The sequence below is a fragment of the Schistocerca americana genome, chromosome 4 (assembly GCF_021461395.2).
Source record: "Schistocerca americana isolate TAMUIC-IGC-003095 chromosome 4, iqSchAmer2.1, whole genome shotgun sequence".
Lineage (NCBI taxonomy): Eukaryota > Metazoa > Arthropoda > Insecta > Orthoptera > Acrididae > Schistocerca > Schistocerca americana.
In genome coordinates this window covers 389,081,300-389,108,381 of record NC_060122.1, presented here as the reverse complement: position 1 = coordinate 389,108,381, position 27,082 = coordinate 389,081,300, and the positions used below count along the sequence as shown (strand labels likewise).

Genomic DNA, 27,082 nt, shown 5'->3' with positions numbered 1-27,082 from the left:
TTTTTGACACAGGGAGACTGTACTGGAAACAAATGCCTGTTGTCCCAGCCTAACACGCGGAGGGCACCATTGTAATTTCTCTGGAGTGTACGCAGCGCGACCTTGGCGCTGCTGGACAAGCATTTCGTCGAACGGTCTGCTGTATATAGCTTTGAGCCTGTAGCACGCTGCAAGTGCAACCAAGGTTCGTTGTAGCCGCTGGCATTCGCACGCTCTCTTGTATACCATCTCTCAGTTATACTGTGCACGTTGCGTAGTGAAGGGCTATAAGCTCTTTTGTGAAAGTAGCCTGTCATTACAGCCAAAGAGCGGGTTATAGTCCATCAAAGTCTCTCGTGTTTGGCCGGTTTCTTCTTTTACTGCATAGTATTCCTTTAACGTGTTATTGCCGTTAAGAAATAAGAAACATTATCTTCTGTGTTAGTATGTGTGTTAATTACTATCTTTTTTCGAAAGAAATAGCATATATGCAGCTGTGCTCAACAGGGCTGTCAGGCTAACACAGTACAAACTCATCAGTTAGATATTTCCGCTGAACTTCTTACGGGATTTGTGACTAAGGAGCGGCAATATGATTCTACATAATTCTTTGCGAGTGGGTGAGCACCAAATATGCAGTTATTAAATGAAATCATTTTTCCTGCGGGGAGATATTTTCATAATACTTTGCAGGTGGTCAACTTCGGAGCCATTGTCGTTTTCAAGTACACCATCAGGCACACAAACGTACTATCAAGCATACATTCACAACATATGGTACAGTGTTCGTCAGACGTTCAAAACGAAGAAGAAAAAGGAGGAAGACGAGGAGGAGGAGGAGGAGGCGGAGGAGGAAGGAGGAGGAAGAAGAAGAAGATGAAGTAAATGATGATTATGGTTTAACATTCCATTGACGAACCATTGGAAACTGATCACATGTTCAGAGTAGGAAAGGGATACTGAAGATAAGCGATTGTGTCGTTTTATAACGAACTATCCTGTCGTTTGCCTCAAGTGCTGTTGGGAAATCATCGAAAATATAAATGTGGATGGCTGGGCGGCCTTCTGAACCACCATCCCCCCGAATGCGACTGCAGAATGCTGCCGGTCACGTTCGATCCATGTCGTACATTTCACATAAAGTCCCAGTAGGCCACAAAACCATTGCCTCAATGAAATAACACCAAACTGAGAACAATAACGTACACGCAAACCTGTGTTTATAAAGCCTTTGCATTGCTGTAGCTTCCATCATTGAATGCACTCCACTTGCTGTAAGTACGTTGCGACAATCGTTTGCGGGCTTTCTACCTACCAGGTATATGTGTGGTATGTAACTCATCTTTGAACGACTTGATCACTACGTGCAGTATATTAAGACAGCGTTCTTGGTGGTAAACCCATGTTTGACGGTCTACTCTGAATTGACTAGACGCGAGGCATTAAAAAATACGACCTTGCAGCATAATGATTTCATGTCTTATTCGATCTGTCCGTGTGTATTCCGTGATTATTAATCGTCTTTTGTGCAGTAATAAAACAAATATCAACAGAGTAACAGAACGTACCAAACAGAAACAGGACAGATACACAAATTTAATCTCTACACAATGTCAGCACCACTTGGAAGGCTGTCGCAGTATGTCTCATCTTCTTGTCTCACAAACTAATCGAATGGTTGAAATGGCTCTGAGCACTATGGGACTTAACTTCTGAGGTCATCAGTCCCCTAGAACTTAGAACTACTTAAACCTAACTAAGGACATCACACACATCCATGCCCAAGGCAGGATTCGAACCTGCGACTGTATCGGTCGCCCAGCTCCTAGAACCGCTCGGCCACTCTGGCCGGCCACAAACTAATCCCATGCGCTTCAGCTCTGCATCCAAAGACATCTTTTCAAACGTTACTTACTGAGTGTCCCTTAGATTTGTTGATTCCCTATCCATGTTGTCCTACATGACCGAGCTAGGTGGGGCAGACGTTAGCCAACTGGTCTCGCATTCCGGAGGACGACGTTTCAAACCCGCGTCCGGCCACCCTGAGATAGGCTTTCTGCGATTTCCCTAAATCGCTTCAGGCAAATGCCGGGTTGGTTCCTTTGAAAGGGCACTGCCTACTTCCTTCTCCATCCTTTGGATGGGACCGATGACCTCGCTCTTTGGTCCCTTCCATCAAATCAACCAATCAACCGTAGAAACATGTTTTCTGTTAAAACCAGTAAACCTCCGATTCTTTAAAGAATCGAACTGCCATGTACATGACTGCTTCGGGTCTCTGATTAAAAACGAGTTAATGTGTTAAATATTTGACGTTGAGCATGTAAGCGAGAATAAGTATAGAGAAGGTTTGAAATCATTGCCGGAAGTCCCCAAGTGCTCTTATGAATCACTGTAGGAATATGGTCTGAGTCATCTTCGCTCCATTTTAACCAAAAAGCGAGTATTCCACGCATCTAAATGTTTATGGCGCCGTATTTTCTGAACAATGTTTTGTTCAATGATTTAATTTTGCATGTTCATTCAGTGGTATACGTGGATACTGTCTGCAAACTGCGTTGCGAACAGCTACGTCTGGTGCTTAAGTTTTACTACACTGACAGCTAAAATGTAGTAAGCGATAAAGTTTCTTTCCTTTCATTATTTTGTGAGGGTGTCATCGAGAAAAAGTTTTGTAAGGGTTTGAAATTGTGTGCAAAGTTTATTGGAAATTGCTGAGAGCTCTCATTCTCAAATACTGGCTGAAAAAAGTCCGGGTATTTGCGAGCCGTCAGTTATGCTGCCTCATGACAAACACACGGTTCCTAACTGTAAGATTTGTCTTACTGTGTTCAACTTTTAACATAATATTGTGCCTCTTAATGATTATGACAGCATTTAAATCTTAAAATTCCGTCCATAGTTACGCGCAATATTGTAAATCACATTTTTGTTTCGCCTGGAAGCTGTTAGACAGGCAACTTGCAGTTGGTGCTGCGTTCCAGGATAGACGTGTAGGCCCGTATGACTCTGTCCGAACAGGCCTTGGAAGGCCCAACGGTACCGACCGGCCGCCGTGTCATCTTCAGCCCTCAGGCGTGACTGGATGCGGGTATTCAGGGGCATGTGGTCAGCACACCGCTCTTCCGGCCGTATGTCAGTTTCCGAGACCGGAGCCGCTACTTCTCAGTCAAGTAGCTCCTCAGTTTGTGTCACATGGGCTGAGTGCCCGCTTGCCAACAGCGCTCGACAGACCGAATGGTCACCCATCCAAGCGCTAGCCCAGCCCGACAGCGCTTAACTTCGGTGATCTGACGGGAACCGGTGTTATCACTGCGGCAAGGCCGTTGTTTAGGCCGGTATGACGTCTGACTTTGACGAAGTTCCTTATTACACTACGAAATTTTACTTGACAAATAAACTTCTTAAAAGAAAATTTGTTAGGCCGGTATGACGCTATCAAATTTTCTTTTACCTAGTTTATTTGTCAATAAAATTTCGTAGTGTAATAAGGAACTTCGTCAAAGTTAGGCATGCACTTTGCCCTAGATTTAATCAAAGAAAGCGTCCGTCTCTCTTTTTTTGTTTTTTTTGTTTTTTTGTTTTTTGCTGCATGGAGAAACGTAACCGTTTGTAGAGCTAACATCGCTGCAACCGTCTAACATCTAATGTGTCTCAACGTGCCTTCGAAATTTACATGGTGCGTCACATTGTGGCGAAATAAATAAAAAAATTAAATTTATTGATTTTTTGAAAAGAGAAAAAAATTATGGGTATGGAACTGTAACTTTAGAGTTTTTGACAGGCTTTTTTTGTTACGGACTGTACTGACCGGCTTGAATGTGGACAAATTCAGTGCTGACTGAAATTTGCCTTTAATATAATTTACAGTTCCGATTAATTACATTTTTGAATTCTACGTCATTGTTGATTTAATCAGAGTTCTCATCTTAGACGTAGAATTAGTCCTTCTGCCACAATATTAATTCTTTAGTCGCCATCGATGTTCTTCTCTTTGTAGACCGTGTGTCTCCCTAAGTCGGCATCGGTTTACTTCACGAAGACGATGGAAATCAAGGAATACAATGCTACGTCGCTTTAAATAATTGTCGTAAAACTTAGATACTTCTCACTATTTTCTCTCCTCGTCGCACAAACCATAAATACTAACAAGATGGCTACCTTTCCACACACACCACAAATTAGGCCCATCCTCGACAAGATAACAATCGAAAGTGAATCTTAACTCCTTCTTGGAGTATGAAACGAAAGAGAATCCAGTATGAACATTACAGAGATTATATTCTACATCCCTCTCAATTTAATCTTTGGCGCTTCCTTTAAGGTATTGTATGTCTCTGCGTCGGAATGTGTCATTACAACATTTACAGTGAAACTGATAGAAATGTACGGGGCATATGAAGCACTGTATACCTTGCGGCATCCCGAATAAAAAATAGAATAAGAAGAAGCGGGAGTTATAAAAAATTGCGGATGCCCTTAGCCGTGAAGTACGACTAAGACGTACCCCAGAAGATATGAAGGAGAAAGTCTACAATTTTTGTAAAAATAAAAATATATCTTAAGAACTACAGTATGTAATAAAAAGTTATTTGCCTTCAGATATTCTTCCTTCAGTGCATTGGAAATAGCTTCACACGTTTCTGGTATTACATTCGTGAATGTACACTGTGGTATTCGAGTGCTGTGTTGTAAACTAGAGTAACTTTCTCCTGTGCAAGAAATCGCAGTGTAACGATAAGCCTGTCTTTTGCGGATATAGCATTTCTGAGGTGAGTGTACTGCTTCTTAACACGAGGAGACACTTTCTTGGCACATATTGAAAAGTGCTCTCGTCTATCCGCAAGTAATTCTAATATCACTTTACGTCCTCGACTCGCAGCTCCCGTAACAGATTTTTTTGGACGGTTCTAGCGACTCGCCGCGAAATGCATGGCTTTACCCAAGTATGTTTCCTTTTTCCTCTGGACTGCTCCTCTTTCAAATGGAAATACATTGCAGCTGTGGACACGCAACTACAGAGCACAATAATGCGCCTTCGTTGGCCATTCGGAAGGAATTACGTCACAGATCTCTGTAACAGAAAATTGGATGAGAGGGCGCGCCACTTCAGATATCTTTGTCAAAGAAACTACACTACTGGCCATTAAAATTGCTACACCAAGAAGAAATGCAGACGATAAACGGGTATTCATTAGACAAATATATTATACTAGAACTGACATGTGAATACATTTTCACGCAATTTGGATGCATAGATCCTGAGAAATCAGTACCCAGAACAACCACCCCTCGCCGTAATAACGGCCTTGATACGCCTGGGCATTGAGTCAAACAGAGCTTGGATGGCGTGTAGAGGTACAACACGATACCACTGTTCATCAAGAGTAGTGACTGGCGTATTGTGACGAGGCAGTTGCTCGGCCACCATTGACCAGACGTTTTCAATTGGTGAGAGATCTGGAGAACGTGCTGGCCAGGGCAGCAGTCGAACATTTTCTGTATCCGAAAGGCCCGCACAGGACCTGCAACATGCGGTCGTGTATTATCCTGCTGAAATGCAGGGTTTCGCAGGGATCGAATGAAGGGTAGAGCCACGGGCCATAACACATCTGAAATGTAACGTCCACTGTTCAAAGTGCCGTCAATGCGAACAAGACGTGACCGAGACCTGCAACCAATGGCACCCCATACCATCACGCCGGGTGATACGCCAGTATGACGATGACGAATACACGCTTCCAATGTGCGTTCACCGCGATGTCGCCAAACACGGATGCGACCATCATGATGCTGTAAACAGAACCTGGATTCATCCGAAAAAATGACGTCTTGCCATTCGTGCACCCAGGTTCGTCGTTGAGTACACCATCGCAGGCGTTCCTGTCTGTGATGGAGCGTCAAGGGTAACCGCAGCCATGGTCTCCGAGCTAATAGTCCATGCTGCAGCAAACGTCGTCGATCTGTTCGTGCAGATGGTTGTTGTCTTGCAAACGTCCCCATCTGTTTACTCAGGGATCAAGACGTGGCTGCACGATCCGTTACAGCCATGCGGATAAGATGCGTGTCATCTCGACTGCTAGTGATACGAGCCCGTTGGGATCCAGCACGGCGTTCCGTATTACCCTCCTTAGCCCACCGATTCCGTATTCTGCTAACAGTCATTGGATCTCGACCAACGCGAGCAGCGATGTCGCGATGCGATAAACCGAAATCGTGGTAGGCTACAATCCGACCTTTATCAAAGTCGGAAACGTGATGGTACGCATTGCTCCTCCTTACACGAGGCATCACAACAACGTTTCACCAGGCAACGTCGGTCAACTGCTGTTTGTGTATGAGAAATCGGTTGGAAACTTCCCTCATATCAGCGCGTTGTAGGTGTCGTCACCAATGCCAGCCTTGTGTGAATGCTCTGGAAAGCTAATCATGTGCATATCACAGCATCTTCTTCCTGTCTGCGTCTGTAGTACGTCATCTTCGCGGTGTTGCAATTGTAATGGCCAGTAGTGTATGAGTGATTGATGACAATTCTTTGTGAAAGAAAATTTGATATTGTAATATCCGACTTAGTAATGTAGGTAAATTGTCAGCCTCAAGAGAAATAAGAATTGATCATCCTTTGATTTGCGATGCACTGAAGTAAACATGTTCCAGACTGATTTTTTTTGTACAAAAAAAAATGTTCTTCCAAAATTGCAATTCAAATTAGTTTCAGCTCATTAATGGGTCCATATCATTTTGTATATTTGAAGCCACATCTATAACACGAACAAAAATGTGGTGTTTTAGGAAGCTAAAGTATTAGTAATGTGAGAAATGTTAACAAATGGTATGTGCAGTGTTGTTATGTCTCGTTCTCGATGTGGTGACGTTTGTATGAGAAAACACCCCAACATGTTTTTAATGAAAGGGAATGAATGTCCCTCAAACCAATCAAGTCAGTAGTTGAGATGTGGAAAAAAATCAGTGACCCACTGATGATGACACCAACGCCTTGGAAACTCGTTTGGATTAGGAAACTTAAAAGAACTTGTTATCTGAAAAACAAGTTTCTGTGTGCGCAGTTCGGGTCCGCGCCTAGACTTTTCGTGAAAACGTAGAAAGAAAATTGTAACTAGTGTTTCTTATTAACACGTGACTTAATTATAAACTTCTTCATTACAGTGGTTAAGCAGAGTGGTATAATGGCCACACAAAACGGGGTGAACATGAGTAGAAACGAAAAACTGCAGAAACGGATTGTTGACTGCAAATTGTGGAAAAAAGATACTACGTGTGACCGGAAATGGACGGTGTGGGTGCAACAACAAATCGTCCCCGAACACAGTATAGAGTTGTATCGTATCCACGTCACAACAGACGTTCAAAATGACCTCCATGGGGTTGCAGGTGATAGGGACAGCGGTTGTTATGCAGGATACACATAATCAGTGCTTTTTTTCTAAAATAAAGTTTGAGGGTACTCCGACATTGGATATAATGCAGCTAAAATTACTTATAACTGAAAGATGGGATACCACCCGTCTGCTTTTAGCCATGACGTCATCAACATGTCGAACTAAAAAAAAAAAAAAAATGGTGTCGTTCCAGAGTCCAACACTCTGGACGATCATTTAATTTTCTATCATGATCACGTTCGTTCATTGCATTTTCTCACGTAGGTTCAGTGCTCTGGTTTACAGTTTCACTTTCGTCATCCACTGATGTTGAACTTCCTGGCTTTTCACTCGCACACGGATTATTGACAGTTTTTAGTTTTTTAGATGCAGGAGAACAAGTAAAATAGTTTGTTAGTTTTCTGCTTGAAACAGTCAATGACATCGCTTTTACCACCAAAAACAGCACTGGTATAGTTCGTATTGCAATTACCAACACGAAAAAATGAAATAAAAAAATTACGTCCTTGGAATAAATCTTTGGCTCTCTCCCAAGTTCTCAGCATCGTAAAAAAAATTACTTTGTCGACGAAAAAGTTTAGGGGTACGCGACCCCCAGCGTTCCCCCAGAAAAACAGCACTGCACATAATCGTACGTTGGTTTACATCTGGACCTTGTACTAGGTTTCATCTCGATACCCTGCAGAATCCGGTCCTCCAAATCTGGTGCAGGCAAAGACCGCCGCCTCCCTGCACGTGTCTGTCTGAAAGGACCCGTGACCATACAAACGCCAAAAATGAGCTTCAAATGTCGCGTGATGTGGTTGGTGTCTGTGAGGGTACATGTTTTGGTATAGCCATCCTGCCTCTCGACAGTTTCCATCTCCTTGGCCGTACACAAGCACCATTCTGCTGGTGCTTACAGTTCGCTGCGTCATCACACGGCCTCCAACACACAAGGTACACACGGCACGCGGTCAGAGGAACTGTCATTCGCCGGCGCCGTCTACCGTGACAGCGATGCATTTCCGGACCGATGTTCATAGTCATAGGACTTTTTTCCTTCGTTTCCAGTCAGGAATCCATCCCTGCAGTTTGTCGCTTTTATTAACGTTCGGCCTAAAGATAATCACAAGTTTGTGCCGTCATAGGCTGCCGTATGCCCGAAGGGCCTGCTACTCGCTCTGCGCTGTTTTATCATTTCCTCTATTTCCACGCTTACTGTAGGCCTCGCATTCGCTCAGTAATGCTCTTTTTACGCTTTCTGGATTCTTTTCAAAAATGTTCAAACGTGTGTAAAATCTTATGGGACTTAACTGCTAAGCTCATCAGTCCCTAAGCTTACACACTACTTAACCTAAATTATCCTAAGGACAAACACGCACACCCATGCCCGAGGGAGGACTGGAACCTCCGCCGGCATCAGCGGCACAGTCCATGACTGCAGCGCCTGAGACCGCTCGGCTAATCCCGGGCGGCGATTCATTTCAGCGCGAGCTTTCTTCTGACTTGCGTTTTCCACAGTACCGAGCATATTATTTTACCAGTCATATAAGCCGACCCGGCCGTGGTGACCGAGCGGTTCTAGGCACTACAGTCTGGAACCGCGCGACTGCTACAGTTGCAGGTTCGAATCCTGCCTCAGGCATGGATGTGTGTGACGTCCTTAGATTAGTTAGGTTTAAGTAGTTCTAAGTTCTAGGGGACTGATGACCTTAGATGTTAAGTCCTATAGTGCTCAGAGCCATTTGAGCCATATAAGCCGATATCTTCCATTATATTTGTAATTTACCGTATGGTACTGGTTTTCGCTTAGTCTCTGTACGTCCATCTTTTCTGAGATGGTTGTGAGACCTCGACTGTCCAGCACAGAATCACCAATAAAACGCCTTTCAGCCGTCTAATTTACAAACTGTAATTTTATTTGGCTACCAGTTTCATTGATATATTTCTCCAGCTTTGGCTGGTTTGGTTTGAATGTTTATCTAACAGTCGGCAGATGATGATAGAAGTGATCGCTTTATCAAAACTTCATAGACACCAGTCTTTAAATGCTGGTCCCTATTCTGACCGGAACCGAGGTTAGAATCTTCTTACATGTCGGTCAGGGGGCCTGAATATGGCGTAATCATCGCCGAAACTGATAGCCCAATAAAATAATAGTTTGGAAATTAGACGGCTGAAAGATGTTCGACGTGGCATTCTGATTTTCACTTATGTTCCGACGAATAGCTGTACTTTTTCCTCATTTTGAAACATTTTGTTAACAGGGAACCAGGATCTTTAATACATTTCTTAAGACATTTATTTATGATTCTGTCAACAGTGTCAGTATTTGTATTAGGCGAAGAGTTTCGAACCTTACAGGTTCATTTTCAATCCCGTCCTACTGAGGCTGCACCGAGAGTGCCTGATCTTAATAATAAACCTCAAAGTGGCAACACATACTTTATAAAGGTTTGCAGAGTGAATGCCAAAATCCACACGTGTCTCTTACTAAGTCAAAATGAAACTAAAGAGAGTTTGATTTAGACTTGGTAAGAGGCCTTGTGCGGATTGTGGCATTCATTCTGCAAACATTTATAAGACTTATTATTAAGATCAGGCACTTTCGGTGCAGCTTGAGTAGGCCTGACTTGAAACTAAACCTGTAAGTTTCGAAACTAATAGCTTAATATAAATACTGCAAATGTTGACAGAATCGTTAATCAACGCTTAAAGAAATATTTTTATTGTCTCACTTTGGGTGCTTCGCAATCGCCTCGCAATGACACCCGTATCAGTGTCCTAGATAATCTCTTTTCTATGCTACGGAAATGTACAGCTTTATGCAAAACTAATTCATAACAGTCACAAGTCACAACAGTACACTGGTATGAAGACTTCACAGGTAAAACACCTAGTGCGCGATAACACGTACAGGCGTCATCAGTATGTTGTGGATTCAGCCACTGTTTTCCCAGTACTGGTGCCGTAATTATTAGTACCTGCCAGGGTAGCCGAGTCGGGTAGGCGTGGCGGCCCCGGATCGAATCCGCCCGGCGGATTAACGACGAGGACCGGTATGCCGGCCAGCCTGGATGTGGTTTTTAGACGGTTTTCCACATCCCGCTAGGTGAATACCGGGCTGGTCCCCAAGTTCCGCCTCAGTTACACGACTCACAGACGTTTGAAAACGTTCGCACTATTTCATGCCCGCATCTCGTGGTCGTGCGGTAGCGTTCTCGCTTCCCACGCCCGGGTTCCCGGGTTCGATTCCCGGCGGGGTCAGGGATTTTCTCTGCCTCGTGATGGCTGGGTGTTGTGTGCTGTCCTTAGGTTAGTTAGGTTTAATTAGTTCTAAGATCTAGGCGACTAATGACCTCAGCAGTTGAGTCGCATAGTGCTCAGAGCCACTATTTCATGACTTACACTAGATGCAGACAGCTGGGGTAAACTACTTCCGTCCCGGGGGCTTTGGGGTGGCGTCAGGAAGGACATCCGACTACCCTCTGCCATTAACACTGCCATATCTGTACTAACAAAGCCGACCCCACGTTGGAGTTGGACAAGGCCCCGAGAAAGAAAGAAAGAGAGAAATGGTCCCCGCGGAGGTAGGAGTCCTCCCTCGGGCATGAGTGTGTGTGTTTGTCCTAGGATAATTTAGGTTAAGCGGTGTGTAAGTTTAGGGACTGATGACCTTAGCAGTTAAGTCCCATAAGATTTCACACACATTTGAACATTTTTGAACAAAGAAAGAAAAGTGCCGTAATTATTAGCGATTCAAGTTGTGGTCATTAAGGACGGAGCACAAGCTAAATTGGATGTGCGACAAGGAAAGCACCGACCTTCATCTTGGAAATTTCGTTCGCTTCAAATGATTCGTGGGAACCACGGAAGTCGTAAATCAGGTTGGTGGCAACAGAAGACGGCTTAATTTTTTTACCGGAAAGTGTGCTTGGGGCAGCGGTGAGGCCAATGAAAGTGTGTGATTCGACTGTGGCGATGCTCCCCTGCAGAAGGTGGAGGCTCCGACGGGACACAAACCTGTTCCCCGCGAGGCCGCGCCGAGGTCGAACGACCAGCCGTTGCCGTCGCCGTCGCACCGTTTACAGGAATGCCGCAGTACATAGCCGAGAGGGCCAAGCAGCGCCGAGTACTGCACGCACTCTCCGTTCTTGAAGGAACAAGACTGTCAGATGAGCAGGTAACTTCAGGGGTGCGGCAAAAAGCCGCTAGGGCCGCTAGTGTTTAAGGTACGTGCAAATGGCAGAGTACTCAACGGCCGAAGGGGAGACAAGGCCCTTGGAGTTGACGACATTCCCTCAGAATTATTGACTTCCTTGGGTGTGCCAGCCGTGACAAAATCATTCCACCTGGTGTACAGGATATATGAGACGCGCGAAATACCCTCGGAATTTAGGAACAGGGGCGTTCAGTTACTAATGAGACACATTTTTTTTGTGAAAGCAGGTTGGTTTCGTTCAGGATTCCAATATACCATATTTTTCCCCTCACTTTTGGTTATAAAACTCTGTTTTTCAAAATAATATTCGTTCATCAAATTCTTGTCGGGTTTCCAGCCAGATCAAACTGTCATCTGAGCACAATATTTCAGTGGTCCACCTGGCCGCCATCATCAGGTGAGAAAAGCTACGCTGCTCTCGTCGATAACTGATTCCATTCGCAGGTGACTGCACCTTTATATGCATCGGAAGTACAACAGCGCATCATTCCTGCCGCCCCCTGGCGCAAAAAGAGTTGCAGCCCCTCCGGTGGTGAATACTGTTGAAAACGACATATCGTTACAAATGATTATTCATAGCCGGCCAATTCAGATACCATTGTTTCTTCATATATGATAAAACAGGATTCCACGTTTTACTTAGCGGGTATCCATTATCACGATTAATGATATTATCTGCTAATGTGATTCCGACAGATTCTTTTAAAATACAGTCGCAGTACCGCGAAGCATTTGCAACTACTTGCGTCTCATTGTATAGCGTCCTGTGTCCCTCTATAAGGCAATGCTCAGCCACCGCACATTTATCTGGTTGTAATAATCGCGTATGGCGATGATGTTCAATATACCTGTCGTTGACAGTACGAATAGTTTGGCCAATGTAAATTTTCCCGCACTCACACGGTATTTCGTAAACGCCAGGCCTCCTCAAACCTAAATCATCTTTGACAGAGCCAAGAAGTACTCGAATCTTAGCTCGCGGTCGAGAAACACATCTGATCTCACATTTCTTCAAAAGTCTACCTATCTTGGTGGACATATTCCCAGCATACGGAGGAAAAGCCACAGACCTAAAGGTGTCTTCAGAAGGTTCAGGTAGAGGTCCAGACTCAAAGGACGTCGAATTTGTCGGTCCATATAGCCGTTAAAAATTGAACACGTCCTTAAGATGTTGCAACTCCTGTGGAAAATGCTCAGCACGAGACAGCATATGCTCGTTTAACCAAGGTCCGAAGGATTCCTGTACGTCGAAAAGGTGGATGGCAACTAGTAGCGTGTAAATACCTGTCGGTATGAGTCGGTTCCCCGTAAACACTGTATCCAAGAGTAGCGTCTTCTTTTCTATAAACTAGTACATCCCAAAAAGGTAACTTTCCCTCCTTTTCAATTTCCATCGTGACTTTGATGTTCGGATGAAGACAATTAAAATGGTCCAATAACCGGTGCATAAAGTCTATTCCATGTGGCCAAACAAGAAACATATCGTCAACATATCTCAGAAAACACAAAGGCTTCAAAAAAGATGTTTTCAGGGCCATATCCTCAAAGTCCTCCATAAAAAGATTAGCGACTATGGGGGAGAAAGGACTTCCCATAGCCACACCGTCGGTTTGGTTCAAATGACTCTGAGCACTGTGGGACTCAACTTCTGAGGTCATCAGTCCCCTAGAACTTAGAACTACTTAAACCCAACTAACTTAAGGACATCACACACATTCATGCCCGAGGCAGGATTCGAACCTGCGACCGTAGCGGTCGCGCGGTTCCAGACTGTAGTGCCCAGAACCGCTCGGCCACCCCGGCTGGCTCCGTCGGTTTGTTCAACATATTTGTCATCATCAAATAAAAAATAGGTGGACGTCAGAACATGACGGCAGAACTTCGTCATTTCCTTATCAAGTTTTTCATTAATGAAAATCAATGACTCTTCAAGAGGGACTCGAGTAAAAAGTGACACCACATCAAAACTAACAAGTAAATCAGAGGGACCAAGACGAAACAACTTTAAACGCTGAATAAAATCCATGGAGTTTGAAATTTGGTGTTCACATTTACCCACATGAGGGCTGAGAGCCGACGCTAAATATTATGCCAAGTTGTAAGTTGGTGCACCCAAATTAGAAACAATAGGGCGCAATGGGACCCCATCCTTATGGATCTTTGGCAGACCGTACAATCTAGGTGGAACGGCTACACCAGAACCTAGTTTTTTGATGGCGTCCTCAGGTAAGGAACTCTTCTTCAGAAGTGAAACCGTAGTCCGTTTTATGCGATCCCTGGGATCCTTCCGTACTATACGATATGACGGATCCTTAACTAAATCATACATCTTATTCACATAATCTGCCTTTGAGATTAAAACGGTAGCATTACCGTTGTCTGTTGATAAAAATTAACAGTTCAGGGTCCTCTTTAATATACCGAATGGCTGCTCGTTCAGCTGAAGAAATGGTACTTTGTGGGCGCCGAGCCCGACGCAAAAGGTGAGAAACCTCCTGTCTAATCTCTTCCGCCTGTTCTCTGGAAGACGGAACACAGCTTGTTCAACACAAGAAATGAATGCCATGGTGGGAATGCTTCTAGGTGTGGGTGCGAAGTTTAAACCTTCTTCCAACACTGAAACAGTGACATCATCCAGTTCTTTACTTGCAAGATTAATCACAGTCCGTCAACAAGTATCATTTCCCGATATCAAGTGTTGACGACAAAGACATTGAAATTTAGAGCACTGCCGCTGGCCGTTGTGGCCGAGCGGTTCTAGGCGCTTCAGTCCGGAACCGCGCGACTGCTACGGTCGCAGGTTCGAATCCTGCCTCGGGCATGGGTGTGTGTGATGTCCTTAGGTTAGTTAGGTTCAAGTAGTTCTAAGTTCTAGGGGACTGATGACCTCAGATGTTAAGTCCCATAGTGCTCATAGCCATTTGAACCATTTTTTTAGAGCACTGCCTACTAGAAGCTCTAATGTACACCCAATCTGATAGAGCCCTGGAAGAGAGATTAACCCACTCTCAAGATATTGTAGATAGCAGTGAAGAAATCTCCAAGTGAAGACAAAATAAATCTTTGGATATAATATTCAATCGTCTACGAGTAAAACGGATACTTTCTCTAAGGCCAAACTAACTCGCCTCTTAATACTATTGGCCGCTTTTGTATTTACGTAATGGACAAATCTGGTAAATTTTGGTATAATACCTTCGTCACGACATCTCAGTAGAAAGGCGAGGGCACTCAGCAGCTTTTCTTTCTTCTTGCGAAGTTTATCAAATTTACTGACGAGTTGAACGATCTACGCGAGAGCAGCGTAGCTTTTCTCACCTGATGATGGCGGCCAGGTGGACCGCTGAAATATTGTGCTCAGATGACAGTTTGATCCGGTTGGAAACCTGACAACAACTTGATGTACTAATACGCCGGGAGAGTCTACATAATATCCGTTCAGTGCCACCGTCTTACGCCGCCTTACTGGGAAGGCCAGGCAGGATGCGTACCATGTACTGGTCGACGCTCCATCAAAACCTCCCCACTATCAACTTACTGCTCCAACTGCTCCCCGCAGAGTGCGTTGTTCAGTGGGTCAAACCAGGTGGAAGTCGGAAGGTGCGAGATCCGGGCAGTAGCGTGAAAGAGTGAAACGTCCCCTTAGAAAAATTATATATTACTGTGCTGGTAAACTTCTACGTTATTTGATACAGAGACAGCTGAATAAAACTGAACGTACTCAGACAGTTCTCTCTTTACTTGTTCTGATCATCACTAAACTGACACACAATATTTTTTTAGCGGAACACAATCTGACTTTCAATAATCTCTACAAAAGAATGGTCCTGACTAACAATAACATATACGTTTCATTAATCAGTTACCTCACAAAAATCTTCGTTACTCGAACTACTGCAATACAGCGAGCGCCAATACTGCCAGCTAAATAAAAGATTCTAACTACGGAAGGCACTATCTACTGATAGGCATAGTTACCAAATGAAAGATTTTGAAAGAGAACAAACAATGTAGTTACCTTAATAATGTTCTATCAGTTCATGATATCCAGTCTTACAAATTTCCTTTTTCTGATGGACACCCGTCCAGATAGTCCGCTCTCAAAACTCTGTCATCTCTCTCCCCACATCCACCACTGCTAGCGGCTCACCTCCAACTGCGCAATGCTACGCGCTGTTCACAACCAACTGCCCAACACTACACAAGTGAATATTCCAAAAATGCCAACCAGCCACAGACTGCACACAGCACAGTCAGTGATTTTCATACAGAGCGCCCGCTAATTGGCGTTACCAACATAAAAACCTAAACAGCCTACCTACATAGCCCCCACGCTCCCCACAAAAAATTTTACAAATTGTTTTGGGCAGTGCCCAATAATTATTTACTAAAAATTTTTTATATTAACGATAACAAATATATCAAATGCACACAATGTTGGTCAAAAGCAAAAATTGTTCTCATGAAAACAGTCCTGATCATTCGTCACAGTAGTAATTGCAGTTTTTTTTTCTCAAAGGCTGAGCAGTAAAAGAAAATGCACACGGAAGTAGTGGATTTCCATTCAGTCTTGAAGAAGTAGTGTTGTCCTTCCAACGGAAAGACAGTGCTGACCCTTGACATGCAGGCAGGTAAGGAACCACAACAGAGCAAATCCACAGCAGAGTCAGTTGAAGTATTGTAATAAGAATATTCAGTTATACGTTGGAGTATAGCTAACTAACCACGTCCATGTGTTCTGATGATGAAGAGCTGCTGCGCCCTGCAACATTGACTTGCTGATGTTTTCATAGTGATGTCCAACAGTTGGCAGAACTGATGCATAACGAAAACGTTGAACATTCACAAAAGTTTAAGTCAGATCTCCATTGGGAAAAAATACTTCTGCTGTAGCTAAGACAAGTAAGAGTTAATGTACACAACTGTAGCCAGACGGTCTGAAACATTTTACAGACTACTAGTTACTGTAGAAATTCAGTGTACTGTTCGAAGTGCAAGCAGTTTTCCGTAGCTGCTATGTACAATACTGCTGTGATTTAGTTCGACAAGATAGAAGAATACATAAAACGAAAGCAATGTCCCGTAGAATCATTTGTCATACACATACAGAGATGTTAAATATTGTTAGTGCATAGACTTTACTATCAAAGAATTTTGTGTTAAAACACTATTAAAAATTTCAGTCTGAGAAGCTATGTTTTTGTTTTGTTTTAAGAATAAAGTTCAAAGACATGAATGGACGTATATACTGTTATTCTGACGCCGAACAGTGGTAAGGTTGCGCTGGCAAGACCCAAGGAGCTGGGTTTGTGTTTGTGGATGGTGGGGCACAAAGGAATGTTGTTCCAGTTGTGCTTGGCGTAAAACTTCACTTTTACGAACACCTGTATTTGGATGTGTTTCTGCTTAGATTGTGCTAGGTGTTTATACTGCCATAACAGTAACCCAGAATCTACTCTGTAGGAATTAACATGGATTCCGGAAACAGCGATCGTGTGGGACCCAACTCGCTTTATTTGTTCATGAGACCCAGAAAATATTAGATACAGGCTCCCAGGTAGATGCCATTTTCCTTGACTTCCGGAAGGCGTTCGATACAGTTCCGCACTGTCGCCTGATAAACAAAGTAAGAGCCTACGGAATATCAGACCAGCTGTGTGGCTGGATTGAAGAGTTTTTAGCAAACAGAACACAGCATGTTGTTCTCAATGGAGAGACGTCTACAGACGTTAAAGTAACCTCTGGCGTGCCACAGGGGAGTGTTATGGGACCATTGCTTTTCACAATATAAATAAATGACCAAGTAGAGTGTGTCAGAAGTTCCATGCGGCTTTTCGCGGATGATGCTGTCGTATACAGAGAAGTTGCAGTATTAGAAAATTGTAGCGAAATGCAGGAAGATCTGCAGCGGAGAGGCACTTGGTGCAGGGAGTGGTTCAAAATGGTTCAAATGGCTCTGAGCACTATGGGACTCAACTTCTGAGGTCATCAATCCCCTAGAACTTAGAACTACTTAAACCTAACTAACCTAAGGACATCACACGTATCCATGGCCGAGGCAGTATTCGAACCAGCGACCGTAGCGGTCGCTTGGCTCCAGACTGTAGCGCCCAGAACTGCACGGCCACTCGAGCCGGCCTGACAGTTCAGTTTTAGTGGTTGCCTTCTCTCCGCGATAGAAATATAAATACTATCGATGACAGTACTGCAAAGCAGAGTTGCTAAACACATCCTTCCGAAATTCCTTCGCCAAAGAAGACGAAGTAAGTACTCCAGAATTCGAATCAAGAACAGCTGCTGACATGAGTAACTTAGAAGTAGGCATTCTCGGATTAGTGTAGTAACTTATCACTCAACAAAAGAGAGTTCTCCAGTTCTGACTATATACCAGTTAGGTCCCTTTCAGAGTATGCTGATGCAATAGCTCCAAACTTAGCAATCATACACAACCTCTCGCTTGAGGAAATCCGTACCCAAAGACTGGAAAATTTCACAGGTCGCATCAATATTCAAAGAAATCAACAGGAGTAATTCACTAAATTACAGGTCCATATAATCGAAGTCGATATAACCCGCCAGCGTAGCCGAGAGCGCTAATGCGCTGCTTCCTGAACTCGGGTTGGCGCGCTGGCTCTGGATGGAGTCCGCCCGCCGGATTAACGACGAGGGCCGGTGTGCCGGCCAGCCTGCATATGGTTTTTAGGCGGTTTTCCACATCCCTATAGGTGAATACCGGGCTGGTCCCCAAGTCCCGCATCAGTTACACGACTCACAGACATTTGAAATACATCTGCACTTTTCCATGATTTACACTTGACGCAGACAGATGGGGTACTCTGATTCCATCCTGGGAGGTACGGGGTGGCGACAGGAAGGGCATCCGGCCACCCCTTCAATTTACCATGCCAAATCCGATTTAACCACGCCAACCCCGCGCACAATGCGGGACAAAGGCGCAAGCGACAGAAAAAAAATCATCGACATCGATATGCAGCAGGGTTTTGGAATATGTGTTATATTCGAACATCATGGATTACCTGGAAGAGAACTCTCTATTGACACAGTCAACACGGATTTAGAAAATAGAATTATTTCCGGCGTTCTCCAAGGTAGTGTTACAGGCCATCTGCTGTTCCTTATCTATATAAACGATTTAGGAGACTGAGCAGCAGTCTTAGGTTGTTTTCAGATGACGCTGTCCTTTACCGTCTAGTAAAGTCATCAACAGCTGAAAGTAAATTGCAAAACGAATTAGAAAGTATATATTTATGGTGTGAAAATTAGAAATTAACCTTAAATTATCAAAAGTGTGAGGTCATCCACATGAGTGCTAAAAGAAAATCGTTAAACTACGGTTACATGATGAATAAGTCAAATCTAGAGACCGTAAATTCAAGTAAATACCTAGGAATTACGATTACGAACAACTTAAAATGGAAGGAATACATGGAAAATGTTGTGGAGAAGGCGAACCAAAGACTGCGATTTATTGGCAGAACACTTAAAAGATTCAACAGGTCTACTAAAGAGAGTGCCTAAGCTAAGCTTGTCCGCCCTCTTGTGGAGTACTGCTGCGCGGTGTGGGATCCTTCCCAGATAGCCGGCCGGAGTGGCCGAGCGGTTCTAGGCGCTTCAGTCTGGAACCGCGCGACCGCTACGGTCGCAGGTTCGAATCCTGCCTCGGGCATGGATGTGTGTGATGTCCTTAGGTTAGTCAGGTTTAAGTAATTCTAAGTTGTAGGGGACTGATGACCTCAGAAGTTAAGTCCCATAGTGCTCAGAGCCATTTGAACCATTTTTTTGAACCTTCCCAGATAGGGTTAACGGAGTACATCGAGAAAGTTCAAGGACGTTTTGTATTGTCGAGAAATATTGGCGAGAATGTCACGAACATGAAAGAGGATTTGGAGTGGACATCATGAAAACAAAGACGTTTCTCGTTGCGGCAGGATCTCATCACGAAATTTCAATCACCAACTTTCACCTCAGAATGCGAGAATATTTTGTTGGCGCCGACCTGCCTAGGGAGAAACAATCATCATAATAAAATAAGGGAAATCAGAGCTCGCACGGAAAGATAGAGGCGTTCGTTTTTCCCGCGCGGTATTCGAGAGTGTAATAATAAAGAATTATTATGAAGGTGGTTCCAGGAACCCTCTGCCGCACAGTTAAGCAGGATACCCATGTAGATGTAGATGTTGTAAGCTTCTCGTAAATCACTGGAAGGAAACTGATCACGTTCACGGACGTCCACAGACGCCTTGAAACGACCTGTCGTATTTTGGAGTGTCTGCTGGCGGCAGATTACAGGCGGCGGATGCCTGTGGAATGTGGCGAGCTTGCGTCGCGCTTACGCATCGCCTGGCGTCTACAGTAAAGCGTACCGGCGAGGTCAGCAGCCGCCGGCAGAGAGTGCTGCCTGCAGCGGCGGACCGCGGCCAGGGACGGACGTCTTGTGTCGCAAGTACGAGTCACCTGGGAAAGAGGAGGTACCTCTGTTCGTCTGTTAGTAACCCCCTACAGAGAGTGAGTTTCGTTACATGCAACAAAGCTTGGACAGCAGTGTTGTAATTTTGGCACATAACTGAAACATGTATGGCGATTATAACGAAGAATAAAGCAGCTAGGTGGTACCGCTATGTCGGTGATACTTTCGTAGTATGAACACATGGTGCAGAGGAATTGCATACCTTCCTAATACATCTCAACAGTGTCAATCTGAAAATCCAGTTTGCTAAGGTGACGGAAAATAATGCCCAACTGAATTTTTTGGATATGTCTGTTATCGAACGAGAAGACGAGACGTTGGGCCATAGAGTATATAAAAAGGCCACGCGTAAAAGAGTCCAACCACCACCCGAGACAAAAACGAGGTGTGATTAAAACATTAGTAGACAGGGCGTACAAAATTTGTGAGCTGACTTATTTAGAAAATGAGGTTGAACATCTGTGATGGACAGTCAAGGAAAATGGTTATTCTAACGAGGAGGTACACTGATCAGCCACAACATTATGACCACTTACCTAATAGCCTGTAAGTGTCCGCCTTTGGTCGGATAACAGCGGTGACGCGTCGTGGCATGGAAGCAAATAGGCCTTTCTAGGTGGCTGGAGGGAGTTGGTTGGCACCACATCTGCACACACAAGTCACCTATTTCTCCTAAATTCCGGGGAGGGGGCTGTGAGATCTGACGCCACGTTCAAGTACACCCCAGATGTGTTCGATCGGGGTTCAGGTCTGACGAGCTGGGGCGCCAACACATCAACTGGAACTCGCCACTATGTTCCTCGAACCACTCCATCACACTCCTGGCCTTGTGACATGTCTACATCTACATCTTCATGGATACTCTGCAAATCACATTTAAGTGCCTAGCAGAGGGTTTATTGAACCACCTTCACAATTCTCTATTATTTCAATCTCGTGTAGCACGCGGAATGAATGAACACCTGTATCTTTCCGTATGAGCTCTGATTTCCCCTATTTGTCGTGGTGATCATTCTGCGCTATGAAGGACGGTGTCAACAAAATATTTTTGCATTCGGAGGAGAAAGTTGGTGATTGGAATTTCGTGAGAAGATACAGTCGCAACGAAAACCGCCTTTCTTTTAATGATTTCCAGCCCAAATCCTGTATAATTTCTGTGACACTCTCTCCCATATTTCGCGATAATACAAAACGTGCTGCCTTTCTTTGAACGTTTTCGATGTACTTTGTAAGTCCTATCTGGTAAGGATCCCACACCGCGCAGCAGTATTCTAAAAGAGGACGGACAAGCGTAGTGTAGGCGGTCTCCTTAGTAGGTCTGTTACATTTTCTAAGTGTCCTGCCAATAAAACGCAGCCTTTCGTTAGCCTTCCCCACAATATTTTCTATGTGTTCTCTCCAGTTTAAGTTGTTCGTAATTGTAATACCTAGGTATTTAGTTGAATTTACGGCTTTTAGATTAGACTGATTTATCGTATAACCGAAGTTTAACGAGTTCCTTTTAGCACTCATGTGGATGACCTCTCACTTTTCGTTATTTAGGGTCAACTGCCACTTTTCGCACCATTCAGATATTTTTGCTAAATCGTTTTGCAGTTTGTTTTGACCTTTTGATGACTTCATTAGTCGATAAACGACAGCGTCATCTGCAAACAACCGAAGACGGCTGCTCAGATTGTCCCCCAAATCGTTTATGTGAATAAGGAACAGCAAAGGGCCTATAAAACTACCTTGGAGAACGCCTGAAATCGCTTCTGTTTTACTCGATGACTTTCCGTCAATTGCTACGAACTGTCTCCTCTCTGACAGGAAATCGCAAATCCAGTCACATAACTGAGACGATATTCCATAAGCCCGCAATTTCACTACGAGCCGCTTGTGTGGTAAAGTGTCAAAAGCCTTCCGGAAATCCAGGAAAACGGAATCGATCTGAAATTGAGCATTATCCTGTTGAAAAATGCTGCTGCCGTCGGTAAACATGATCGTCATGAAGGGGTGTCTGTGGTCTGCAACCAGTGCACGCTACACCTTGGCCGACATGGTGCCTTGCCCGAGCTCCGCTGGACCCATGTATGCCCACGTGAATGTTCCACAGGGCATAACGGAGCCGCCGCCAGCTTGTCTTTGTGCCGCAGTGTGGGTTTTAAGGCGCTGTTCTCCTGGAAAACGACTGATTCGCGCCCTCCTTTCGCCATGGGATGAAGAAGGTATCGGGATTCATCACTGCGCCAACGCCCAGAGCCGACGTCATCTACCCGTTTCAGTCGTGGTTGCCGTTGTCATGATGTTGACATTGGCACATGCATGAGTAGTAGGCTGCGGAGGCCCATCATTAACAGTGTTCCGTGAATTGTGTGTTCAGACAAACTTGTACTTTGCCCAGCTTTAAAGTCTGATGTTAGTTCTGCCACAGTTCTCCTGTCCTGTTTTACCAGTCTGCCCAGACTACGACGTCCGACATCTGTAGTGACGGATAGCCGCCCAACTCCAGCACGTCTGGACGTGGTTTCACCTTGGTTTTGCCAAGTATTGAATGCCCTCACCACAACTCTCCTCAAACAATCGACAAGTCGTGCAGTTTCAGAAATGCTCGCTTCCAACCTCTGGGCCATCACAATCTGCCAAACTCAGATAGACTGCGTGCGCCATCCACATTATACACAATGATAGGACGCTGACATACTTTATGCACCGTGCGTGTGTCTGACTAGCAGTCTTTCCTTGTCAGGTGACGTTGCTATCGCAAGGACGGTTCAAATGGCTCTGAGCACTATGGGACTTAACATCTGAGGTCATCAGTCCCCTACAACTTATAACTACTTAAACCTAACTAACCTAAGGATATCACACACACACACACATGCCCGAGGCAGGATTCGAACCTGCTATCGTAGCGGTCGCGCGGTTCCAGACTAGCGCCTAGAACCGCTCGTCCACACTGGGCGGCCGCATGGACGGGTTTATATCGATAGTAGGTCGGTGAGCGTAATGTTCAGGCTCAGCTTCGCCCTAGGGAGACAATCAGGTCGCCAAAGGAGAAAATTTTCCTTCCGTTCGTCACTAAGTTTACAGGTCGTCTTGGGAAAGTGTTGAGCAAGTATGGTATCGAAACTATCTTCCGACTCACCGGGAAGATTATGCTTAAAATCGGCAAGAGATATTCGACTGCCTTTACCTACACCGGTTGTATATAAAATTCCTTGCAGTTGCGAATTGGTTTATACTTGTACCACGAAAAGAATTGTCAACACCGTTCTGGTTGAATAATATAAGGGGAATTGCCGCGTGAGGACATACGGATAAATCGACCGCATAGGAACAATTTTTTGCAGGAGGGTGATCATGAAGTAAAATTCATTGAGACGGGCGTCGTATTGAAAACATCGTATTACTATGCTCTACTGTACAGGGAGGCTATTGAGATTTATAAACACCGTAATAATTGTGACAGAAAAGAGGAAGGTGATAAATTAAATAAAATTTTGATGTCAACGTTGCACCCTAAGAACGTCGATCGGTTTCTTTCTATAGAGGATGGTGGCATTACCAGGAATAATATCGTAGCCGACTTCACGTGACGGATTGTGGTGCCCTCTACATTGCTCATATATTTGGGGCTCCCTCGAGTCCTGGTTGCAGTTCGCCGCTTTACCTTTGACGATATCTCCCGCAATCGGAGAGGAAACGCTGGGAGAATGTTTTGTACATGGAATACGGCTTATGTGCCCGGAAGCTTCAAAGGAAGTGAAGAAAGAATTAAAGAGTTGGATGTAGCCGTTTGAGAGTAACCGCCGATAGTCTGAGATGGAGACACATCTTGATCTGTCTGCACCTACACTGTCCGACAGAAAACTAAAACACACGGAAGGGGAGGAGATAACAAAATGAAACTTGACGGGCTGAGATGATATGTGACGTTATAACGGTGATTACAGTGTCAAATAGAATTTACACAGAACTTGGCAGAATCAGCCTACTTCTCAGTACGATGATGCACCATCTCTGGCCTGGATGCACGAATTGATTCTGTTGGGAAGAGTGTCATAAGGCTGCTTTATCCTCTTTTCAGGCAAGCTGGTCCACAACTGTTGTAACTGGTCCTTGATATTTTGGATACTGACACTGGGACGCAGCTGACGTCTGATATGGTCCCAAACTTCTACTATTGGGGACAGATCTGGGCATCTTGCTGGCTAGAGAGTACGATAACGCCACACAGGCAGTTCATAGTGACAAGTACTATGTATGAATGAGCAATGACCTGCTGAAAAATGGCACCACGAAACTGTCACATGGGAGGTAACACATCACGACACAAGATGTCCGTTACGTACCGTTGTGCTGTCAGAGTTTCTCAGTCACTACCAGCTGTGACTTGAGGACATACCCGGTGACTCACAGGACCATGACGCCAGAAAGAACACTGATGTGCCTCCGCAACAGACTGGAGGAATGGGATATCTCCCAGGTCGCTCTCATATCCGCCGTCGCCGGTTATCTAGCCTAATGAAGAAGAGGGATTTATCGCTGAATGCAATGCGACACTATTTATCAGCAGTCTATGCTTCCCAGTCACAGCACAGTCTAAACACCGCCGTTTCTATTGTGTTGTTAACGATAGCCTACGCACGGGACGACAATTCTGTAGTCCAGCTGTTGCTGGTCTCTAACCAGTGGTGCGGGATAACACAGAATGTTGCTGAGAGTTCAACACCTGTTAACGGAAGGCAGACACAGATGTACTTGATGCACACGTACAATATAGCGATCCTCCTTTGTGGTAGATAGACGTGGTCGGTTGGAATCTTGACGACGGATATACCTGCCCTCACGTTCCGAAGCAGTCCCACGTCAGGCCGCTGTCACATCTGGATGCTGTACGTAATCGACGTTGCGCATTTCGACCAGCCAGCCGAATGGAGACGCACATGAAGGCCCCTTCCAGACTTCTCAGGTGCTGATAATGCTGTCTCACACGAGTCCAGAGCATGTCGGTGTCACTGACAGTGATCACACAACATGTGGCGCTAGTCACGCCAGCTATACACAGTACCAGGCCTGGTAACAACGCCAAACATGAACAACACTAATGCGCTCTCGTGGCCATTCTACTTGTCACAGGTAACAGGAACACTTATCATTTACATACCCGCCAGTTGTGTGTAAATGTACGGAGATACAGGGGGGATACATTTTGTACCAGGATCATACTCTCCCGTTGCTGCTACTTTCTTGAATAGTACTGGGCAGAAGTACGCTCAGTACACCTCTGTATTGCTTTAATTTTAACCTCTTGCTTACCCTGTAATTACCAGCCAACTACCATCTTACCCACAGTATTCAAAGATCTGAGATAAACTGTTCACTTAGAAGTGACAGAAAACTTAAGCAATTTTAATTTGTATCACAGAGAACAGTCCTATTTACGGTTGCACCAAAGAACAAACTGAAACGTCCCCTTAGAAAAAATTAGTGAATTACTGTGCCGATAAATCTCTTACATTATTTGATTTTCAAACAGCTGAGCAGAACTGAACGTACTCAGACATTTCGCTCTTTACATATTCTGATCAACACTAAACTGACACACAATATTTTTAGCGCAACGCAATCTGACTTTCAATAACCCCTACAAGAGTATGGCCCTGACTAACATTAACCTATACGTTTCACAAATCACTTACCTCACAAAAATCTTCATTGCTCGAACTACTGCAATACAGCGAGCGCCACTACTGCCAGCTAAATAAAAGATTCTAACTACTGAAGGCACTAACTACTGATAGGCATAGTTAGCAAATGAAAGATTTTGATAGAGAACAAACAATGTATTTACCTTAATAGTGTTCAAAAGTCATAATATAGCAGTTCATGGCATCCAGTCTTACAAATTTACTGTCTCTGATGGACACACGTCCAGATCGTCCGCTCTCAAAATCCCATCATCCCTCTCCCCACATCCACCACTGCTGGCGGCTCACCTCCAACTGCGCAACGCTACGCGCTGTTAACATCCAGCTGCCCAACACTACAATGGAGAATATTACAAGAATGCCCACCAGCCACAGACTGCACACAGCACATTCAGTGATTTTCATACAGAGCACTACGTGGCGTTACCAATATAAAAACCTAAACAGCCTACTTACGAAACATTGCACTATATACGATAAATTACATCCTGAAATATGCCAGAGACAACACTGAGGTCGTAATATTGGTACAACCACTACTAGATTTCAGCAAAGTACTTCATGCCGTAAACTTTGATATGCTGTCCGGAAAAACACGACAGCCAGAATTTTCAGATAATGCGCTGAAGTGGTTAAAAAGTTGCTTGAGAAAAAAAACAGAACTGCGTTGTCTGTGGGAATGAAAACTCGTCATGTGAGCATGTGCTCTTAGAAACGACACAGTGGTCCGTCCTTCACCCACTACTGTTCTCCTTGAGCGTCAATGACATAACGCCGGTGTTGTTTCGCTGTAAATACTGTATCTATGCCGACAGCCTCTAGCTTCACTTTTAAGGCCAGACTTGGAGATACCAATACTGCCAGCGTCCACATGTCCTCAGTGGTCAGACGGGTGCAAACTTGTCTGTTAAACTAAGTGCGAACCTGTCACAATTAATTTCAGTATCCGATAAAAAACTAATTATATCTAACTTACGGGTACAATTATCCCTTATTATTCTCGACGGTATCCCAACACAATACCAGGAAACGGTTAATAACTTGGATGTGACTTTGCTTAAGCACCTTATGAGGGCAGAAAATACTGGTGCCTCATGTTGGAAGACTTCCGCTGAGTCCTCCCAACGTTTCGGAGTATATATTCACAGGACATAAACTTGTGAAGTAAGTCATTCTGCCACAGTCCATCTTGGAAAGGAAAGGTTTACTGAACGAACCATGAATTCTTGTGGACTTTACATTCCACAACACCTGTGTTTGACTGTGTCGCAGATGCCTAGCCAAAATGACTGCGACCAGATATTTTACATGGCTATTG

The 27,082-nt window shown here is 44.4% G+C and overlaps 1 protein-coding gene and 1 pseudogene across 1 annotated transcript in view; both read right to left on the bottom strand.

Annotated features, from left to right (window-relative positions):
- Positions 1 to 27,082, bottom strand: part of LOC124612514 (proton-coupled amino acid transporter-like protein CG1139) — a 945,634-nt gene that overhangs the window by 678,624 nt on the left and 239,928 nt on the right. The window lies entirely within an intron of this gene.
- LOC124614092 lies at positions 3,193 to 3,310 on the bottom strand (annotated as a pseudogene).